The 17,565-nt window shown below is 39.1% G+C and overlaps 1 protein-coding gene across 4 annotated transcripts in view; it reads left to right on the top strand.

The window, feature by feature from the left end:
* PDE1C (phosphodiesterase 1C) overlaps nt 1–17,565 on the top strand; it is a 296,093-nt gene that overhangs the window by 133,400 nt on the left and 145,128 nt on the right. The window lies entirely within an intron of this gene.

Raw genomic sequence — 17,565 nt, 5'->3', positions numbered from 1 at the left:
AGAGCTTTGTCTTTTCACAAGATGTATGGGCAGGACTTTGGGAGTCTAGAAGTTCAAACCTTTTAGTTTGTATTATTTTCAGTACAGCTGCTTATTCCTTATTGTCGTACTGATTCATAGAGTACTTAAACCCACCTTCCCCCTCACCTAGCTACAGCTAAACCTTTAGAAAGAAGAAAGAATAATTGTTTGAAGATAATAGAAGTGGTATAGTTAAATCATGATTTCTGTCTGAGGAGATTAGTCTTAACATGTACTATTATCTTATTTCTGTGCTCCTGTGCAGCACATTCAGATTTACTGGTGCATGTAATTAAGGTTCACAGCTTTGGAACATTTCTTGACTAATATTTACATAAAATATGTTTTTAGCATATGTTTAATTGTTTTCTTGATTAGGACCATCTATGTTAAAAAGAAAAAAAATCTATTGTCTTAAGTTTGTGGTCATAAATAATGTGTTGTGCTTCACAAAAAGCTGTCTGTAGAATTGCTGATCTGTGATACATAGTCTAGGCTTGTAGTCCATTGGCTCTTCTTGTTGCTTTTCAAAGTCTGAGATGTTAAGAGTAATGGGATAGGATGGGGTAGGATGAAAGCAGTACTTTCTTGGGTTCTTGCTTGCTCTTCCTGGGAAAATTCACAGCAGGTAACACTTTTTTTTTTTAACCAAAAAAGAAAAAAGTACTGAAAAAGTGAGAGATGCCAATAAATCTTTGAAGTGAATCAGTCTGTAAATGGAATTCATTTGTTCTGATTTCTTTGTCGGCTAAAAGATGGTTTTAAATTCTCGATTGTTTTCTCCTGTTCCCATCAAAACAGATAATACTGTAATGGAGTTACACATTATCAAATAATTACCTTATTGGAGGGTTTGTTGCCTAGCTGATAAGATTTCAACAAATGCTAGCAGTACTTAGTGATTACTGATTAAGGACTTCTCCAGTTTTGTGTTGTAGTTGAGACAGAAGTACTTATCTACTACAGGAAGCAGTGGAATCTGTGCCCCAGATAAGCAGTGTTTTTATAATTTATGTCTCATAGTTTTATGAAATGAGTAGTTGTCATCAAAGCAGTTGGTTAAGCTCCTACAAAATGAAATGTTGATTCTCACTTGAATGCCCAAGGAATGAGCAGGCACAGAGACTAAGCTTTTTTTTAACTACTGCTGATCCATGTTTGTGCAGTCCAAGATTATAGCATAATAAAGGAATAAATGTCTGGACTGTGAATGTAAACTGTGTTGCATATAGATAAATAAGTGACTTTGGTCTCCCGGGTGGTCACTCCAGCACCTTTTGCCAGCAGTAAATTTGCTTAGAAAAGAAAACCAAGGCTGTCCTAAAAATGTATTGTGCACTTTCTAAAAAGCAATCAACTTGCTGTTCATCTGTCTTTAGACTGGCCACACCACAGAATTGGTTTTACTTCAGCTTTGTTCCAGATTGCAGTTGTGAATTTTTTTCCCTAGCAATATGCTGAATGTTTTCAGATTGTGATTGCAAACACCTCTTCTGGGAGTTTCTGCGCTAATAAACAATGGAGACAACAACTTGCTGTATTTCGTCTTTAAGCTTCAATTTTAATGACTCCTGAGGCACAAAGAACTCTAGCACCAATCTGCTTATTGACAGAGCTTAAAGATAGAAAAGACTGAAGTGACAGTAGGTAACATTAATCAGCATTGCTGTTGCTGTCTCTAGAAATGCTGTATTTGAGTGGCCATTTTCAAGAAAGAAATCTCTAAAAGCTAGACTGAATGAATTCATCTTCAGTCCTGTCCTAAAACTTACCAGGTGAGGGCCTGGAAGGCTGAAAGCGTCACAGCTTCCAGAGGAGAGAGTTTTATATGGAAAGCCTGAAGAGACTGCCCTCCAAATGGTCACAGACTGCTTAGTAGAGATCATAAAACATCTGGCACTGTAAGGATTATCACAGCTACCTCACATTACACACCTGGAAACAGTGAATATCAGTGTGGAGATCCACTTATATATGGAATGGATGTGGCTGTGCAGTTTTTAAGGCAAGACGCGAATTAGTCGGAGGTCCAACAGCTTCAAACAGAGCATGTTTGTGAATGAAACTCTAAATATCAGATTTTTTTTACTCTTTTGGGGCTAAACTTGAAGAAGTTTCGTGACTGTAGAGGCAGACTCTCTCAAATCTCTTGGAGCATTCCTACCAAACATTCCCAGCACATGTGATTCAGTTCAATTTAGTTTTGCCCTAGTTCTCAGCTGGATGGTCTGAACAGTGAGAGTGCTGCACCCCAGTTATGCTGTCTACAAGACCTTGTGGGTAGGTTGATACTATGCTTTTGTCAGTGTCCCTGAGAAACAATGAGAGACCTGTGACAGTCAGCATTGGCTCTCACCTTTTTTATCTCTAGAAAGCAATGTTCAGCCTTTGCGACTTATCAGCGTAGCCTTGACACTGCTCTAATCTGAATTTAGAACTGAAACATCTTGGAAAGAAAAGATAGCTGAACTTGCTTCATCAACACTTGTCCAGTAACCTTCTCGTAAGAGGAATTTAAAAAATAAATATAAAGATATTTCCAAATCGCACCTTTATTATCCTGTAATGCTTCAGAGTTACATGTTAATAAAACAGTTGTGCAGTGGTTTAGACTTGGAGCTGTGTCTTCTGGCTCAGACGTTTTGGAGCCAATTCAGGACATAGTTAAAAAATAACAGAAGGTGATACAGAGTCTCACAGATGCTTAGAACCTGCAGGAAGCTTGTCACGTCACTAGCAAAACCAGATTCCTGTGCCACGTGGAACTGGAAAATTGTAGGTTACGCTTATTAATCCAGTGGTGGAAAGATGGGCAGTTTTGAGAAACCCCGTGCAATGCCTACAGACCTGCACATACAGAGATCTTGGTTGCAAAAGGTGAAGGTGGAAGAAAATATAAAAAAATTTCTTCAGTCCTTTCATTTGAGAGCAAATGTTCTGTGAGAGAGGCAGAAACAGAAACATCATAGAGGATAAGCTAACCCTATTAAACTGTTCTGTTCTCCAAGATAACTCAGAAGGATGGAGGTGCCTTTAGGCCTACCATTTAAATGAATTGGAGCATTTCCCTTGTGCGTTTGTACAGCTAGTGATTGCCTCCTATGCTTGTTTGTTTGAAATTGCAACAAAGTCCCGTAGGTGGACTGCCAAAACACTAGTGCCCTCTGAGGTAACTTACTCATAATGAACTGTCAATTGACCCATTGTTTTAAAAAAGCAGGTCGGGTTTATGAAGAGGTTATCAGATACAGTGCAGTGGGCAAAATGATAAAGACTATAGCCTATGTTTTAATAATAAGTGGTGGTTAACGTCTGGATTACCATATATTGCAAGTTGGTAGGGGACTTGCTAGATGAGTGAACTGGTAGTTTTGAATGCTGAAGCAAACAAAAAAAGGTAAACAAAGACATCACTAGTTTCCTCTGACACAGATTTTGTTACGTCTGCATATATGTACAACTGCTCATTGTTATTTTGGAAAATTGTTTTGTTACAGAGCAAACTTTACAGCATTCACCTGCTTATTCTTCCAGCAGTTGGCTGAAATGATGCGATCAAGATAGCATGTGCCTTCAAAGCATGGTACACACATAGATACAGCAAAAGCTTTCAATCTGAACTAGGAATGTGCTAGTAGGAATGTGCCAACACTGTCTTCAAAACAGAGCTATTAAGATGAGGTCTGTACCAGTAGATAAGTGCTCAGGTCTAAAGCTTTCAGTCTGAACTAGCGGTTTGCTACCTAGACATCAGATTTTATGAGCGTATGATAGCTTTATCTCTGTGGAAGGTTCTCTGCTTGAAGAATAGAGATAGCACATAAAGGAAAGCATGAACTGCAGTAGGAAATATAAAAATTGAATACCTTTGATTTGAACTCAAATTATTAACGTTTAAGAGTGACATGTATTTTCAATGTATTAATAAATGACATCTGAATTTTGTTCATGAATACACAGAGGAGTCTTTCAATTGCTACTAGATTTGTACCAAGGGAATACAGAAAGACATCAAATGAAGTTAGGTTAGCTATTGTGGTATGCATTATTCTTCTGCAAGTAACATATCTAACAAACATTTTGAATAAAAAGGCCCTTGCACAGCCATGCACTATGTAATAAAGCATTTATTAAAGCAGCTTTTCAGGTCAGCAGTGTTTTCCCATCCCAAGAGCATTTCTCTTGAATGGATAATGTTTAATCAATATTCTCCTGAAATTGAGTTGGAGCTCAACTCTTGCTAAAAAGTAGAAAGCTTTTTATTCGATCAGAAATATAGGTATCATAGTTACAGTTCAAGGTGTTAGGTGTCTCTCAGATCTGAAAAAGGGCTTGTGACTCTGGAAGCATGTCTGCCAACTGTATCAGTTAATCTTGCAAAGATTTCATCTCAAGCACAGGACTCAATTCAGTTGCCCACACATAGGCATCCCATACCTATTATATGTCCACCTGGACTTTGGCTTCAAAAGGTTATGGGTCTCTCATAGGTCTTCTGTGCCAACCCATTGCAGATGTCTTAGGTGCTGAGGGCACCTCAAACAGCCTGACATATTTATCTTTTGGTGACTGATTCTCACCCTTGTCACTATGTAGATTCAGGCTGAACTACAGTTGTGAACTGAGTTGTGCTGAGCAACCAAACCTCTTGTATATGCTAGGTCAGTATCAGGACAAAGGTATTATTGACATGTTCTCAAGTAACTGTAATAGCAAAATCATACATAATGTTGTAAGAAGAAATGTGTTATGTGTATGAATACGTTTGGATGCAAAGAAGCAAAAGGGAATGAGTGGGTAGTACTGGAAAAGCAAGGGTGGTTTAGGGGGCTGTTTGGCTTTGTAGCATGATGTGAAAACCAGTCTAGGTTGCAGCAAGACTGCTAAGTTGTTTATATCAAATCAGTTTGACAACTGTTTTTCCCAAACATATCCATATCACACAAGTAGCACTAAGTTATGATGCCGTCTTTACTTGAGAAAAAGATGTGGCTTATTTTAGTGGGTGCATTTAAAAGTCTTTATGCGAGGTCTCTCCAATGCAAGGAGGAACACAGAATTAATCTTGGCTGGCTAAACTCAACATGCTCTGTCTGCTCCAAAGGTTTAAAATGTGTTAAATAATGTATTTTTTCATTCTTTTGCTTGAAAACCATCTTATCCTAACTTAGATCTAGTGTTACTGGGCTTTTCCAGACAATTTTGAACAGGGATTTCAACACAGGCTTCTTCCAAGCTACTGTGAGGAGACACTGGCAAGAATTTTCTGGGAAAAGCAAGAAAATTCTATCTGCAAGGATACCTCGTAGGCAATTTCAACGAGTACCACATTTTCACAAAGTAGAAGAGTGACCAAGCAAATATGTGAACATTGATTAAATGCTGTTCTGGTCAGGAGTGATTCATTCTTGAAAGTTGATGGAAAGCTAACACTGTCTTCAGAGCAGAGCTATTAAGATGGGAACTGTACCAGTAGATAATTGCTCAGGTCTAAATGCAGCTCTGTGACTGTATCAATACGCAGAGATCATGCAGCAGTTTCTTCGCACTCCACGTGTGTGTACCATGAGAAAGCTTCTGGGATATCACCTTCTTGGAAACATGCTCATTACACATGTACTGTCAGCAGTCAAAGTCATGATTGTGACTGAAGATACCATAAAGCTATTTTTTGCCTTGTGTCCTTCAAATAAGTTAACTGTGTTTCTTCATACTGACTGTTTCTAAACCATACTAAAACACATTTTGTAGTCGCCACACAGTTTGTTTTGTAGTGTGGCTTCATCTCTGTGAACACTCAAAACCTCTAACTGATTAAAATTATACTTGGTGAGAAGTGGAAGAAACCCATGCAAAGAGTATATCCTATGCAGCAGTTTTTTGTTCTGTGAACTACTTACTCTTGCATGGGACTGCAGCACTTCATTCTGTCACTTACTCAGAACAGCAGTGACGTATTATTTTTCGCAGTACAGAGAGATAAAATAATCTCATTGTGGTAAGTTAGCTTGAATTGTCACTTAATGTGGCCATTCCTGAGACATTTGTTCAGCATCTGTTTACTGCCTGAGTCTTATCACCGCTTCCCAAGCTGTACTGTTTGGAAACCCAAGGCTTGAAACTCTGCCAGGACTGCTGAATAGATCCAGCGATTTTTTTTTTTATTACCTGCTTTTGACTTTAGCAAGGAACTGTCATATACCACAGGCTTATGTGAAGAGTTTTTTAAGGATTCAGAGGTATGATATTGGTATCCTAACCAAAGGATATGCCAATAATAAAAGGGGAAAAACCAGCTAGGAAACTGGGCAGATTATCAGATAAAGCAACTGTTTAGGTCTCCAATGGATCAAGCAGCTCATCAACTTGAACTTACTATGTCCTAAATGGAAATATCTACTTGTTTTAAAATTGCACTGGTTTTTTTTTTGAAATGGGAATGTTATTGTACAGTGTGAATCATCACAGAGAATAACAAGCTACAGACCTTGCAGAAGGGAAGTTATGTTTGCCCTTTCTGGAAAGAGACATTTGCAAGGAAGTATTGCATTTTAGGTAGTGTGACCTTGCCTAAAAATCATATTTCCCCTTTGCTTTGTTTGATATGTTTAACATTCCAGTCCTCTTAGTCCTTGTTAGCTCGGGGTTAATAAGCAGTAGGTTTGCAGATCTGTGGGAGCTTTTTAAAATGGCCTGAGGTTCACTTTGGTATTAGTTCAAAGTATCTCTAAACCTTAGCTAAATAGTTTATTAAATTTGATAGAAGAGGTCACTTTTCACTATTAATTCTTATTTATTTTTAGTCATTAAAATTATTTAATTCCTTCCTAATCTTATATTCAAAAATTAGGGAAAAAATCATATATTCAAATATATTTTGAATATATTATACAATATATTCAAAATATATTCAAATATATATACAATATATTAAAAAAATTAGGAAGTCCTTCCTAATCTTATATTCAAAAATCATTTTTTAAAAATTCCCTGTATCTACTGCTGTTCTTGTAAGTTATCATGAAAATTAGTCTGTCTGGATGTTTTCCATTTAGTCGCTTGTTACATTATACACTAATGTTATGTAACAGAAATACATTAGAGGGGAAATATTTTGTTGTTTGGTACATCTCAGATGATGAAACAATGTTTAGTTCACTTATAATCCTGAAACCATTCCACGTATGAACAAGTTTTTTAAAAGTATTATTTATAGTAAGAAATAGTGAACTTCCTTCATATTTTAAAGAAGGATTTTTAAAACATTTAGGGTCAGCAGTCCAAATCTCACTGAAACTTAGCAGGATGCTTAAAAGACTCGTTCTTTTTTCGAAGTAAGTGCATAAGCACATCCAACAGTGAGTAGTCAAGTCATTAAGAGTTATATATTGTATCTTAAAAAATAAAACACATGCTGTTTTAGATTCTGTAACAGCATTCAGAATTCAGACTGTTTTCTACCCCTAGAGAAAGGTACCAAGCGAAATGTTGAAGAGCTGATGGATTTTCTTTATTTCAGGAGCTTGTTATGGGAAACAGTCATCACATTTGAGCGACTCCACAGTCTGATAATTCACATACGGTCAGTCACTGTGTGTATGTGTGGGTGTGGAGCATAACAGGACAAGCAGAGGCAGGAAGGCAAAATTTGCACTTGACTTTTTGACAAAAGACTGTTTATTTGACTTTGTACAGATGGAAATAAATAAGCAGGGTGAAACTCCGGCTCTTACAAAATTCCTGTTGACTTCAGTTTGAGCAGCATTTCCCACTTAGGCTTTTGAGTTGATTGGCAAAGCCTAATTCACGTTAAAAGTGTGCAACCAGTTCTTTTAGGCCACACTTTTCCAGATTGGAAGTCTCTTCTCATGTATCTTTATTTCCCTTTCCCTGTCTGCCACCTCCCATAGGCTATAACTAGGACTGGAAGAAAAGCTTGAAAGACCTTGATCCCTCATACCATGTACATGACACTTCAAGAGCCCTGATGCTCAGTTAGAAAAATTGTATCTTAGGCCTTCATTCTGGCCTTATGCTGGATCCTGGTTTTAAAATAACTCCCCAAATAAAGATACTTTTATCTGAATCACAGAACAGGTGCAAATGAAGAATGGCATGCTGAGGCATGGGGATGGAGCTAAGGCTGGAGTTGGGCTGCAGCTGGGGGACTTCCTAAATTAGTTTTGTCACCCAAGCCTGCCTATCTTATAAATACAGCTTTTTGGTAATTATGATGGTATCAACTTTACTGTGCACAGTCTGTCTCATGCTTTAGAAGCCTCCTCCTCTCTCTCTTTACATTTTCAGCTAATTCAGTGTAGGTAGTGGAACTCACAAGATAATTGCTGAAAGGTAGAGTGGCTTTCAGGACAGAATGACATGCAACTAAATACAAGTATTTTAGACTAAAACTCTGGCCCAAGTATTGGGTGAGAAAAGTAGTATGAACAGTCCCCAACCCCAAAGAATTAACAGTCTAACAGAACTGATCTAAAACAGCAAGTCACACTGAGAAACTGAGAAGAATGAGAAGAACTGAAAGAATTATTACTCACCATGTTCTTGCTGTGAGTTCAGTCGCAGCCCATTTAATATTATTAGGGATAGTTGCTTTCGCCACAGTGTTTCACTTTGAGTGCATAGTTAATTCTGTTAACAGCTCATGTTAAGGGTGGAATTCATCTTGCCTATTTATGCTTGTCTGTCATTTAGGTTAAGCTGGTTGTGTAACCTCTTTCTAAAATCATGGGGAGATTTAGCAGAAGGTGACTCTTCTGTGATGGACTGTAGAGGGAGCTTAGGACTAACTCAGAGTAAACAGCAAACATCTTACATGGCTAGTGTTAAGTGATGTGACTGTAACCCTCTTTTATCCTGCCCACTTCTACAGGCATACATACAAGTATAACACAGGTTGTGGAGCTAGGACTATGAACCTGAGCCTTGCCATGAGGCAAGCTGTAAATTTATTAGGGATTTTTTTTTGCGTGTGAAATAATTTAAGTATGTTATCCCAATGTAGTTAATAGTCAATTATCTGGTGTTTACTTTTGTGCTAATTTGTCTTAAATATAAATCTCTCTAATGCTTTTATCTCATATGTAAATGCATGCAGTTTTGACTAAAAGGGAAAAAAATGTACTTTATTGCATGTACATGGATAAATTTATCTGCCTCTGACTAGCACTTTTTCTTTGCAGACAGATCTATGATTGCTGCTGAATTAGAGGATTCTTTCCACATAATCACAGAGTACCTCAGTTTGGAAGGGACCCCCAGGAGGTCCTTCATCCAGCCTTCTGCTCAAATCAGGCTCAGCTATGATCTCAGACCAGGTTGCTCAGCGTTTTACCCAGACAGGTCTGGAAAACCTCCAAGGACGGAGCCTGCACAACTTCTCTGGGCAACTGCTCCAATGCGTGACTGTCCTCATGGGGAAAATGTTTTCCCTATTCCCAGTCTGAACCTATCTCGTTTCAGCTTATCTCCTCAATAACCTCCCTGTAGGCCCTGGGGTAGTGCCGTCAGGCCCCGTCGAGCAGCCACTGCCCCAGGCTGGACAAGCCCCAGTCCTGCAGCCTCTCCTCATGGTGCAAGGGCTCCAGCTGCAACAGTCCAGGTGATGCTCCCTTGAACTCTCTCCCATTTGTCAATGTCCTTTTTGTACTGGGGGCCCAAAACTTGGCACAGTATCCATATATGATCTAATGAGTGCCAAGCAGAGGGGAATAAACCCTTCCCATGACCTGCTGACTGTGCTCCTTCCTGTTCATTTGACCCTGGATGCTGTTGGCCACCTTTGCTGCCAGGGCACACTGCTGGCTCATGTTCAGCTTGCTGTCTGCAAAGACTGAGGTCCTTTTCTGCAGAGTTGCTCCCCAGCCTACCATAACCAGCCTAGATTGCTGTAAGGAGTTAATCCTTCCCAGGTGCAGGACTTCGAATTTGTCTTTGTTGAATTGCACAAGGCTGCTGTTGGCCCATTCCCCCAGACTGTCCAGGTCCCTCTGGTTGGCAGCCCTGACCTTGAGCATGTCAACTGCCCAGTTTTGTGTCATGTGTAAACCTGATGAGTATGCACTCTGTGACCTCCTCCAGCTCACTGATAAAGTTGTTGAATAGGAGGTGCCAGGAGAGACCCCTACAGTACCCTGTTTGTTACCAGCCTCCAGGTAGAGTGTGACCCGTTAACCACTGCCCTCTGAGTTCAACCTGTTGTCAGATTTTCTACCTATGTAGTTGTCCATCCATCCAGACTGTAACTTAGATACAAGAATATTGTGGGAAACTAGAATTGAAAAGCCTTGTTAAGTTCAAGGCAAATGGCATCCACTGCTGTCCCTTCATCCACAAATCCCTTCACTGTTACAGAAGGCAGTCAGGTTATCGGATATGGCTTACTCTTGGTAAATACATGCTGAATGTTTCCAGTCACCTTTTCCTTCATAAGCCCAGAAATGTGTTACAAGAGACTCATGCTATGATTTTCCCAGGGGCTAAACTGAGGCTGACTGGCTTGTAGTTTCCTTGGTTGTCCTTTTGGCCTTTTCTGAAGATGGGTGCGACATGTGCCTTTCTCCAGCCACTGAGACCTCCCTGACCTCCATGTACTTTCAAAGGTGATAGAGAGTGTCCTTGCACAGACCTCAGCCAGCTTTCTCAGCACCACTGGATCAGCACTTCTGGCTATGCAGATTTGCATGGCTGAGGTTCTCTCAAGTAATCCCAGACTTGAGCCTCATCCGATGCTGGTCTTTCTCCCCCTCTTTTTACTAAGCACAGAGGCCTGGGAGAATTTGCTGGTGAAGACAGAAAAGAAGGCATTGAAGAGGCCCCTGGGCCCTTGATCCTCACCTTTGGGGCTGTATATTCACTCTTAGTACACTCACGGTCTCCCCTGGCAGTATTATTGATGGTCACATGGATGAACAGTGGTGGGTAATAGTCTGAGAGCTGGAAAAGCCTCAGCAGTCTCTCCAAAACTTCAGAGAAGCAGCAGACCTCCTGAGACATCAGGTCAGGTTAGCAGATGGGTTCTTTAGTCCCTTGCAGGAAGGAATCTCCAACAGCTACCACCTCCCTTTTCTTCTTTATGCAACACTTGGTTGAAGTTCAGCTGGCTTCCCCGGGTGGGAGCTGGCCCTTTTGCCCTGTTTCCAGTGCACTGGAATGTGCGCATACACTGGTACTCTGTGCCTGCAGAACCAGGGGTGGAGAAGAAGCCTTAGAAGCCTCTGCTTGGCAAATTCTTTTTTATGATGGCTCTCCAGTTTGTCAACATGTCAGTGTCAAAGATACATTGTAGTGGTGCCTTGTCAGGCTTTTGCTATATACTGATACCAACAAATGAGGTGGATTAGCCTTTCCAGATTGGCAATAGAGCTGTTATGATCTTGCAAGTAGTCCATAGGCTAAAGGCCTCTTAATTGGTATCTTGCGTTTTGCCCCCTTTTGCCTGGGAACACTCACTCTGGACAGAATTCCTGGGTGGAGAAGCTCAGCTCAGTGTGCAAAGGCAGTCAGAAAGCAAATGGATAGGAGCGGCTATTCAAAAGATTGAAGAGCAAGTCTATGAAATGATGGGAATGCCGCCCTGTGAATACTGCATTTCCTTATGGTAACTCTCTGTGATAAAAGATATAGCAGACAGAAGAGGATTCAACAGCCTGATGATGAAAATGATGAGGCTTCCATGTGAGAAAAGATTAGAAAGATGGAAACTGTTTTGTTTAAAGATGAGATAAATCAGACTGGATATTTTGGTGTTCTAGAAACAGCCAATGATATAGAGCAGGCATTAGCTCTTTCCCGTTGTATAACAACCAGAGGCCAGAAAAGAAATTGAGAGACAATTCTTTCAATTTCATAAATGCAAGGGTGTCCTATCAAGCTATGTATTTCTAAGGCGGTATCAATAAGCAGAGAGTTCATTAGGATTCAGACTGGTGCTAGCTACTTCTACAAAGAACAAGAACATTTGCAGGTAATTTACTTATAATATTTTTCTTCAGAAGGTTATATACCCTGCCCATCATCTCACTGATCTGTTCTGCACTTGGCTATATGGACATGTTTTGCCACAGTCTGTAGATATTATCCTATCTGAAGGGCAAGATGTGCGGAGTGAGAGACACAGCTAAGCAGTTCAGCAGTCCAGTGTTCTTCTTAAAACTGTGTCTGAAAGTGCTATGAGAAAGCCAAGTTCACAGAGAAGTGAATGAGAAAAATCAAGTTTATAATGCACCAATGTTAATTTTAAATGGAGGTATCCAGAACTGTAGTGTGAGAATTCAACCCTAGGGATTATTAAAACCTTTTAAGATGATGGTGGAGACTCCATTAAAATTCCACACAGTTTTTTCAGAGTATATTTCTTCTCTTTTCTCTTTTAAAAAAATCTCTCTTTCACTGTAAAAGACATTTTGATATTATTTTCTTTTCAGTATGCAGGTTGATTAGAGAAAACGAACTCCTCTTCAATACCTGTGTAATCGTTCGTTGTCATTCAGATACGAAGTTGATTCGGCTGAGTGATTTTTAAAGAACACGTGCATGAATTCCAAAATGAAATGTATTTCTGCAGACTGATCTAAAAAATGCTTTTATTCTTTAATTGGAGAAAGGGAGAAAAAATGATGAGAAAGAAGGCTGGCAGCATGTTGGCAGCTTGTTGAAAATTGCAAGTGATCCCACACTAGTCTGATTTAATCGTAGTGCCTGCAAACTCTTTTTTTCATTAAAAGTTCTGTTTCAGAAAGAAAATAGCAGTCTGAAAGAGCTGAGTGCATTGTGATCTCATTAACTAATACTGTATGGCAGAAGGCTGAAATGAAAAGAGAGCTAACAGAAAGGGAGTGAAGAAAAGGTTTTAGGCAAGAGGAAAAGAAAAAGTGGATGTGCTTGAATGTTTGGTGTATTGTATCTTTGATGGATGGTAAATTCCTGGACATTTTGGATGAATTGCTTAATTTGTCATTGATGGGATTGTGTTGCAAAGTGTTCTGAAGCTTTTAAGCTATTTGCTCTTTCCAGAAAGTGACCACAGGAGTCACTTGCTACTTTTTTAAATGTACTTTAGCTTTGAGTCCAATTGTGCTTCTCTCATTCAGGCTGCCTAGCACCTTAATTCTTGAGAAGTCCTAATGCCAGAAACAGGGCTTACCGCAGAATGGGGTATTATGCAGCCAGAGGGAGGTAGCAGGACCTGACCTTTAATTGTCTTTTACTAAAGCACCCATCGACTCCTGTTTAGTCTTTTCATGTTAAATTTCATCATAGCTTTGTTGCCTCCAACGTGAATTATGTTATGGCACAGACTTGGGGAAGAGAAAGGGAATGGCCGTTCAAGCAGTTTTAGGGGTAAACTGTCATTGGATGCTTATAATCAGATTGCATTGGCTTTGAAGGGACGACTTTTGCACAGTGAAAGATGAGTGTGCAGATGGTCTTTTAATTTCCTGCTTTGGGATGTATCAAATGAAATAACTTTACCTGACAAATAGTCCCAATGCGTCAGAGAGAGGTGACTGCTAAACTGGAAGTCAGTCTTCAAGTGATATTTTATTGTACAAATCTAGACAGAATACTAAAGGTAACCGCATTATTAAAGCTGAATGCTGTAACAGGCAGAGCCTGGAGGAAGGGGCAGTATCTTTTGTTAGATCAAAATGTTACAGAAAAGGAAGAAGCCTTTGGTCAAAAAAGCCTTCCTTCAGGTATATCTCTCTGCAACATTGTACCTCTTCCTTCGGCTATCACAGCTGCGAAAACTACTTACACAATTTGCAGTAATAAGGCAATAGAAGGGAAACCCACCATTTTTTGGCATGGAAATAGTTACTGGAAAAAGCAGCAGGGGTCAGAGTTGCTGATTAATCTCCCTAGCTAACATTATTAACGTTCCAAATGTCATTCCTTATTCATTTCACCCACTTGAGTCTGTCACGTCCTTTTGTGCTGACGATTCGGAGAGCAAATCTGACATATAGTTTATGATAACAGATGGCAGCTAGAGTAACTGACTGGGAAACATTTTAGTCTTCTTTGAGGGGCATGGATTCTTTATCTCCAAACACTGTTTTTTCCATTATTTCCCACATGTTGCAGGGAATCCATCTAAATTAACTATCCAGGCAAAGTCTGTGCGTGGTTGACAGCACTGGGTAGAGGTCTGGGATTTTCAGCTTGTAACTCCATGGAAAGCTCATCCCTTACCTATTAACCCATTCTGCCTTACTCCTCTCCATCTGAAAAGTGCAAATAGATTGATACTAAGTGAACTCATCATTTGCTTATCAGGAATGACTTATTGTGAGGCACTTTGGGCCCAGACCTGTAGGTGGACTTTTTGCTCTTCCACTCTTGAGATCTTGCCAGGCTAAGAAGTAGATTAATTTTTTTTCATATGTTGAAATTTTACTAAGTTAACTTTTTGATATTTCAAAAGAAGAAAAGTTAAAACAATGTCAGTTTTCAACTATTTATTGTACTGGACAAAATAGATTTGGGGGGGAATTTCCAGATAATTCATGCAGCGAAATAAGGGCATTTTGGAGCAGACAGGGAAGAGGAAAAAAATATACATTTTTCTCTCTTAAATCAGTTTTACAAACGGATTTACAATCAGTTTACATATATATGATTTATTTTAGGATTGACTGAAGCTTCTAGGCTCAACATCCAGATTGTGCCCTGTTGTGTTGGAGGCTATTTAAAAATGGCATTCTAAGGCTTGTCCTGCTTGTGCAGCAATACCACAGCTGGACAAAACAAACAGGACACTGGCTGTGGCAGACTGGGAAGCAGGGTAATAGAAATGACTGGGTGTGTGCAGTTCTCAGGCCATTCAGTAAACCTGCCATGTATGCGGATGTTGTTGGGTTGTGGCTTCATGTAAATGAGCAGTAAGGTGAATTTTGGGGACAGACTACACCATACCTCATTCTCCTTCAGACTTTTACATTTTGATTGGACATAAATTTCTTCATAGGATTTAAAGAATAGCATTTTATAGCATGCAGATACATTAGGGGAGTGGTATACATGAAGGCATATGCTACTGACTACCTTTGAAAAGGGATTTTGGAAAGATTTGGAACGATTTGGACATTGACCTGTGTTAAGTTGGCATTTATTTTCCTTTAAGGCAACTGGAGAGAGGCAATTCCGGTGCAATATAAAAGAAAACTGGGTGAGTGAGGACTCCTTTTATATCAATAACAACTTCTAGTTTATAATGAGTCCTAAGGGTAGAGTTTAAGTCTTCTTTTGCACCAAAGTGGCTCCTACATGCTTGGGATCAATCAGGTAATGCTTACAACAGATATTTTTATCAAAAGGTTCAGTATTACTTCAGTCATTAGAATCCCTGCAAATTAATATCACGAGGATCTGCACAACATATTATTTGTTCATACTTATAGAAAATTTCTTAGTGCTGCTATATTGCATTTGACTCCCTCTTTCTAGATGCTTGACTAGTCAAGTGGCTGAGCAAGCATTCAACTTGCTAAGCACAGTTTGTACTGAAAACAGATCTCCCAAACTGCAAAGGTTAACTTTTTTTTTATTTTTTATTTTACTGTATGTGGAGAATTTAATCTGAAATAGAGTAATAAAAAGGTAACAGAGCTTGCATTTAAAAACTGTTCTCATGGATATATACATTCCCATTTGCAGTTGGCTATGCTTTCCATGTTAAGTATTTAAGCTATTGCTTAATACCAAATGGTATATTGCTAAATACCAAATGGCCAGTATAGAGAAGTGTAAGGGCAGATCAAAACTACTGATGAAACCATATTCATATTCCTATGTATCTCATGTGAAGTTTGCACGTTTTAAGAATTGCCACCAATATACTTTTAAGTTGTCTGCAGGATTTTAGACATGTCTTTTAGTCGTGCAACTTCTGTTGAGAGTCCAGCCTTTTAGATTTAGTATTCTTCCTTTGTTATAAGCAGCAATGAAAGAAGTAGGGCTAGTTGAAATTTTGTGTTTGAATCTATTTTTTCAATAGAGAACTGGATTTAGAGCTAAATAATACTTTTTCACAAAAATGTCTATTTGTTGTGGAAATTAAAAAAAAAAAAGTCTGCCTAAAGATTTATGCCAAAATGTTCTTTTCATTGAAAGCTGACGTTTCCAGTTATGTGAAATTTGGACTATTTCTCACTATTACTAGAGCTATTGTTTGTTGACTTTTAATTTAGACATGCATGGGAGTCCCAAATAAAATCAGGGCTGCACAGTGCCAGATCTGTGACGATGTGTACCAACGTGTACCGTTCCTGTCCTGATGAGTTTACAATGCAGTTTCATCCTGCAAAGCCACCTTTCTAGTTTTTATCCTCTTTCCATTTGCAGCATTACATCTGATGAAAAAAAGTAATTTTTAAAAGCCTGAACACCATAGAAGTTGAACATATTTTTCACAGGCGGGGTTTAAAAAAAAATCTGGAAGTTTTACGTTGAATACAACTCTTAATTTCCGTGAATTCCTTCTGCTTCTACCTTACTTTTACTTACTGTGTGAGGATAGAGGGATCTACAGGTGTTGTTTGATAAGCAATCCAGCTATAATAAAGTTAGCAGTGCTATAAATTCATTACATTATCAAAAGATGAATTGCTTAATGTACTTGAACTGGAACTTGCTTCGGGCATGGTAAGGGAGCAGCTAACTGTGATGAAAGGCACTTAAAGTTAAAATTGAACAGGCTGCTCTGAGAGTATATTGGCATTTGCTCTTTGCTTTAACTGCAGAACTGTTTCAGGAAAAAAAAAAAGATTGAGTCGCTAGCAACAATTGGGTTTGCCTTGCATAATATTGCCTTACCCTTGCTATAAATCTTTGCCAATATCAGTTTCACAGGACACAATGCTCACAGACTCCTCAAGCTCATTTGTGAAAATGCCAAGCTTTGAGATTCTGAAATGAGGCTGGCATTAAAGATGCTAAATAGACTGCTTCATTTTTGATATTATTGCAGAAAACCTTCTTCTCTCTACCCCTTCTCTTTAGGAAGCATACACACAGAAGGTAGTTGCAAGATGTATTTGGAGATGAGTATAGATTATTTTCATGCTTTTCTTGTTGTTTAAATAAAATACTGTATTTTCTGGAGGCAGTGTGAACAGGTGAATAAGCTCTTCTTAGCAGAAGAGCTAAGAACTGTGAGCTCCGGGTTCCACTCTTCCATTCTCAGATCTGTTCTTGGTTCAGCGTGAGACTCTGGACAAGCCCTAAAGATCAGTCTGATCAAAGATAGAACTCTTATATAAATATTTCTCCTAAATATTTTGATATATAAATGAACTTCCTATGATTATTACTTTTTACAGCTTTGCTAAGCAATTGAGCGAATACTGGTGTGAGCTCCTTGTTTTGAGGTCCTACAGTTAAAAACATGAATCAGTGCTGTTCATCCAGGTACCTCAAAGAACACCATAAGCCCCATTGGACTGGGCCCCAGAATGCTCTTTATTATGTACTGAAGTGGTGTGTTCATCCTGAAGGCAGGGAGATTGCTGCATAGAAGTGCTA

Source organism: Dromaius novaehollandiae, chromosome 2 (genome assembly GCF_036370855.1).
Source record: "Dromaius novaehollandiae isolate bDroNov1 chromosome 2, bDroNov1.hap1, whole genome shotgun sequence".
NCBI lineage: Eukaryota > Metazoa > Chordata > Aves > Casuariiformes > Dromaiidae > Dromaius > Dromaius novaehollandiae.
This window is presented reverse-complemented; position numbering and strand designations above follow the sequence as displayed.